The sequence below is a fragment of the Petaurus breviceps genome, unplaced genomic scaffold (assembly GCF_028583685.1).
Source record: "Petaurus breviceps papuanus isolate PSGF00001 unplaced genomic scaffold, PetGlider_PUasm1.0 225, whole genome shotgun sequence".
Taxonomy (NCBI): Eukaryota; Metazoa; Chordata; class Mammalia; order Diprotodontia; family Petauridae; genus Petaurus; species Petaurus breviceps.
This window is the reverse complement of record NW_027185889.1, coordinates 4,820,111-4,826,110: the sequence shown is the minus strand read 5'-3', so window position 1 is coordinate 4,826,110 and position 6,000 is coordinate 4,820,111. Positions and strand designations below refer to the sequence as shown.

The 6,000-nt window shown below is 31.7% G+C and overlaps 1 protein-coding gene across 1 annotated transcript in view; it reads left to right on the top strand.

Annotated features, from left to right (window-relative positions):
* The first annotated feature begins 1,275 nt into the window (after window positions 1-1,275).
* The window catches only part of RASSF9 (Ras association domain family member 9), a 28,440-nt gene continuing 23,715 nt past the window's right edge, over window positions 1,276-6,000 (top strand). Inside the window, exon 1 of the mRNA XM_069095104.1 lies at window positions 1,276-1,342. The gene's annotated coding sequence lies outside the window, so the exon portion shown is untranslated. The remainder of the gene's footprint in view (window positions 1,343-6,000) is intronic.

Sequence of the window (6,000 nt, the reverse complement as noted above, 5' to 3'; positions counted from 1 at the left end):
TAATGATTTAGAACATTTATATATATATTTTATATATGACTATAAATTGTTTAGACTTCATCAGAAAACTGCTTGTTTATATTCTTTGACCATTTATCAATTAGAGAATGACTCACATTCTTAGAGATTTGACAAAGTTCTTTATATATTTGAGATATGAACCCATTAACTGAGAAACTGTCTATAAAATCCACCCCCCTCTCCCCAGTTTTCTGATTTCTTTCTGATCTTGGCCACATTTGTTTTATTTGTACAAAATTACATTAGTTTAATGTAATCAAAATTATCCATTTTATATGTCACAATACTCTTATCTGTTTAAAAATTCTTCACTTATCCATAAGTCTGATATATAATATGTTCCATGTTCTTCAAATTTTCTTGTAATATGTTCCTTTATATCTAGATCATGTATACATTTTGGCCTTATCTTGGTAAATGGTGTAAGATATTGGTCTATGTCCAGCTTCTGCCAGATTGCTTTCTAGTTTTCCCAATACTTTTTACCAAATAATAATTCTTATCCCCAAAACTTGAGTCCTTATACTTGTCAAAAAGTGGGTTTCTATATTTGTTTGCAACTATAGATTGTATGTTTACTTTATTTCATGGATCTACCTTTATATTTCTTAGCCAGTTTCAGAGAGTTTTGATAATTACTGCCTTATAATATAGTTTAAGACCTAATAAGGCTAAACCTTCTTCCTTTACATTTCTCTCCATTATTTCTCATTATTCTTGACCTTTTGTTCTTTCAAATGAATTTTGTTATGATTTTTTTCCAGCTCCATAATTATTTTTTGTAATTTAATTAGGATGTCATTGAATATATTGATTTATTTTGACAAAATTGTCATTTTTATTATATTGCCCCCACCTACCCATGAATAGTTTATATTTCTCCATTTATTTAAATCTCACTTTATTTTTGCACAAATTTTTCATGGTTTTGTTCATATAAATCCTAAGATTGTTTTGGTAGATGTATTTCCAGTTATTTTATACTATCTAGAGTTATTTTAAATGGGGTCCGTCTAGCTGTGTGTTCCTTCAGGAGCCTTTTGGTTATATATAGGAATGCTGATGATTTATGTGGGTTTACTTTATAGCATGATTTACTGAAATTACTATTTCAATTAAATTTTTAGCTGAGCCTTTAGGATTTTCCAAGTATACCATTATAGCATTTGCAAAAAGATATAGCTTTATTACTCCATTCCCTATTCTGATTCCATCTATTTCTTTTCCTTCTCTTTTTGCTATAGATAGTATTTCCAATAAAACATTGAATAATACTGGTCACAGTGGGCATCCTTGTTTCACACCTCATCTTACTGCAAAGGTATCTAGCTTATCCCCATTACAAATAATGTTTGCTAATGGTCAGGTATTTTTTTTAACCATTTTAAGGATAAGTCTTTTATGTCTTAATTTTCAAATGTTTTAATAGAAATGAGTTTTATAGTTTATCAAATGATATTTATATCATATGATTTTTGTTACTTTTACTATTAATATGAATAATTATGTTAATGGTTTTCCATATATTAAAACATCCCAACATCCCTGTATGAATCCTGCTTAGTCATAACATATAATTTTTGTGAGATATTTTTGCAATTTTTTATCCTGTATTTTATTTTGGATTTTTGCATCCACATTCATTTATTATGTTGGTCTATAAATGTTTTTTCTGTCTTTACTTTTCCTGGTTTAGATATTGGTATCACATCTGTTTAATAAAAGTAGTTTGGTAGGACCCCTTCTTTTACTATTCCAAATAATTTATTTAATATTAGAATTAGTTTGTCTTTAAATGTTTGATAGAATTCACTTGTAAATTAATCTAATCCCAGTGCTTTTTTCTTAGGAAGCTCAATTATGGCCTGTTTAATTTCTTTTTCTAAAATAGATCTATTTAGACATTCTATTTTTTTCTGCTAATCTAGGTCAAATATTTGTATTTTTGTAAATATTCTTCCATTTCACTAAAGTTGTTAAAGTTATAGGCATATAATTAGGGAAAATAACTCATAATAGCTTTGATTTAATTTCCTTTAGTGGTATATTAATGCATTTCATTTTTGATACTTGTAATTTAGTTTTCTTCTCACAGTTGAAAAAAACCATTAACCAATGGTTTATCTATTTCATTGATTTTTCATAATATCAACTTCTAGTTTTATTTATTAATTCAATGGTTTTCTTACACTCAATTTTATTAATTTCACCTTTAATTTTCAGGATTTCCAATTTGGTATTTAATTGGAGATTTTTAATTTGTCCTTTTTTTAGTTTATTTGTTTTCTTAATTGCATTAAGATTTTTTTTTAAAAAGGACATTCATTGGTCTGCTCTTTCTCTTTTTTAATTGATATAAGCACTTAGAAATATAAATTTTCCTCTGATTACTGCTTTGGCTATATCACATAGATTTTGATATATTGTTTCATTATTATCAACCAACACTCAATCTATATGATCCTAGGATCCTGCCCTCAAGTAGCTTTTTGTTATTATTTGGTAGTGTCCAACTCTTTATGACTCTCTCTATTTGGGGTTTTCTTGGCAAAGATAGTGGAGTGGTTTGCCATTTCCTTCTCTAGCTCATCTTAAATAAAAGGAAACTGAGTCAAACAGGGTTAAGTGACTAGCCCAGAATGATACAGCTAGTGTCTGAGACCAGATATAAACTTAGGTCTTTGTGACTCCAAGCCTGCCACTTAGCTTCCTCCAAAGCATCCATAAGATAATAGATTTAGAACTAGTTATATAGGCCTGGGATTCTTAAACTTTTTTCTACTAGTAACTTCTTATACTTTAGCAGTTCTTAAACTGTGGGTCATGACCCCATAGTGTAAGCAGTGCTGATAGGCTATCTTTCTCATTTTGCAGATGAAAAACATGAATAGAAAGAGCATTGACTCTGGATGTAGGGGACCTGTGTTCAAATCCCACCTCTGATTTTACTATCAAAGTGGTATTGAGTAGATCATGTAATGTCCCAGGTACACTCAACTGTAAATATGAGGAGGTGGGAATAGGTGGTTTCTGAAATCCTTACCAGTTTACTTTTCCATGACTTGCCCCAAGGTTATGTGGGTAATTAATTCTCTTCAAGTATGAAGGAGAAACCACACAAACATGCACAATGTGGGTAATTACTGGCAGAGGAAGTACTTGATTCCAATTTTGATATTCTTTCTAACTGCAATCCCAATCTTTCACTCAGCTTTTCACTTTTTTCACAATAGTTAATTTTTTGTTCATCTTGTTCAAAGTACCTTGAATTTTATACAAAGAATAATTGAAGTCAGAACTAGAATGAAAGAAACCATGTTTCATTTCTTTTATTATTAATATGTGCATAGGGAGTAGAATAGTGATTTTGTAGTATAGAGAAATATCCCTAACAATTCATCTTAGCATTTTTTTCTGCAACTTACTATCTTAGAGAGCTACCTAAAGATGTAAGAGGTTAGGTGACTTGGTCAGAATCTTCTTACAGCCACTATGTTTCAGAGGTAGGTTTTTAACCTTCAACCTTTCTGAAATCAATACTTGGTGTCTTTCTACTACTATGCCATCTTACTTTTCATATATAAGTTGAAATATAATTTTAAAAATAATTAATAATAATAACAAATTTGCTCATTTGCTGTTTCTTAGCCTTATACTCTTGCCTTTACTTGAAAGCATTACTATCATCATCATCACTGGTGAAGTATCGAATGGCCAAAAATAGCCCCCAGTCCAAGCCTCTATAATTCATTATTTAGGTTTTGATGACTTAGAAAGATTGTAAGTAGCAGTTGTTTTCTATTTTGGCAAGATACTTTGAGGACCTTCCCCATCCAGATTGATATTTTTTGTGGTGCTAAATTAGTTTATCTTTTGTCTCAATTCTTACCTACCCATTAGTCACTGGATGGGTGTTGCCTAAGACAAAATGAGGCATGGGAAAGACCTTGATTTACAAAGGCCAAGGTCATCCACTGCATCCTGGGTCATCTTCAGTCATCTTGACTTTTGTCTTGCCACTGGATTGTTATACTTCTGGAGGAGAGAATGAGACTGATGACTTTGTATAGCACTAACTCACTTCAATTCAATTCATGCACAAGTTAAGATGTCTAGCTTGTGATGTCATTAGTCTTCTTTGAGAAAGAGGGATGAATAAAAATAATAATGCCTAATATCTATATAGTGCTTGCTGTGTTGCAGGTACCATGCTAAGTGCTTTAGAATTATCCTAATTGTAACAAAATGACAATACTTGAAAGTTTCAGTAAGGCTGCATAATTCATAGATATCAGTTTATTAATGACTATTTCCTTTGAGGATATCTTTGCAACTGGTGCTTTTTCTATAAAAAGTCTGGCAATTATTTATTGAGTCATTAAAGGACTGTGTTGCCTAGTAAAACAGAAATTCTGAGCAATCAGTTCTGATTTATTATTACTATTATTATTGTTGTTGTTATTGTTATTATTTTACTTTTTTTACATTATATTTAGCTTGGTGCCATTCACAGGTGGGGGCATAATCTTTGTTTTCTGAGATATAACTTAACCATACCTTTGATTGTCTTTATGACATTGAGATTAAGTTTTATTTCCTCAGCAATTCAAGGTGAATTTGAATTTAATTTAGGAGTCAGATTCCCTGGTCCATGGCAAAAAGGGTAGTCTGAACAAAACTGAAAGCATTATGTGCCAACAAAATGTCTAGAAATTACGCATTGTTGGGCAGCTAGGTGGCACAGTGAATAGAGCACCAACCCTGGAGTCAGGAGGATCTGAGTTCAAACCTGGCCTCAGATATTCAACACTTACTGTGTGACCTTGGACAAGTCACTCAACCCCAATTGCACTACCTTCCCCCTTTCAAAAAAAGACAAAAAAATTCAGCACTATATTTCCTCTGTAGTTTGCAATTCGGTTCAACTAAAACATCATCTTTTACAGGGAACTTTTGCCAATCTCTCTTAATTTTTAATAACTACTCTTAATTATTTCCTATTTCTAGAAATTCTGAACAGTGTTTGTAACTATTGGCTTTTAAAATCTATTGTTCATAGCATGGTGCTATTCACAGGTGGGGGCTTAGTATTTATTCTAATTCTGAGATTTCTCTTGGCCATGCTTTTGGTTGTCTCTGTGACATAAGATTAAACTTTTATTCCCTTGATATTTCAAGGTATTTTAGAATTGTAATTTTAAAGGCAAATGCTTTAACTATTGGCTTAAAGGGTAGTGTTTTTTTCTTTTTTGTGTATTTTGGAGAGCAATTGGGGTTAAGTGACTTGCCCAAGGTCACATGGCTAGTTTTTGTGTTAAGTTAAATGTCTGAGGCCGGATTTGAACTCAGGTCCATTTTTGTTGTTTCATTTTTTTCTTTTGTTTGATTTTTTTCCCTTTTGTTCTGATTCTTCTTTAACAACATGACTAATGGGGAAATATGTTTAATATGATTGTACATATCTAATCTATATCAAATTGCTTGTTTTCTTGGGGAGGGGAAAGGAGAAGGAGGGAGAGGGAAAAGTTTGGAACTCAAAATCTTATAAAAGTGAATGTTGAAAACTTTCTTTACATGTAATTGTGGAAAAAATACTATCATTTTAAAAAGAAGAAGAAGAGTATTATAGAGGGAATGAGTATCAGGTTTGACCTGTCATTCAATAGTTGTGACCCTGGATAAGTCACTGAACCTCAATTTCCTTACCAGAAAATTAAGGAATGGGACTAGATGGGTTCTGAACTTCATTCTAGCACTAGATCTAGAATCCCATAATACCTAAGATCACAGGAATTTGTATATCTAAGTGCAGTCCCTGGCATCCTAGCTATGTGACAATGGTCAATTTTCATCCTTTCTCGGGCCCATCTTACCAAGATTACAAATGCTGGGAGAACTCAGGTTTCTGGGACTCTGAGACCAGGTCACTACTAAACTGGATTACTTTTCAAGTTAGGTACTACAGTTATTAACATATCT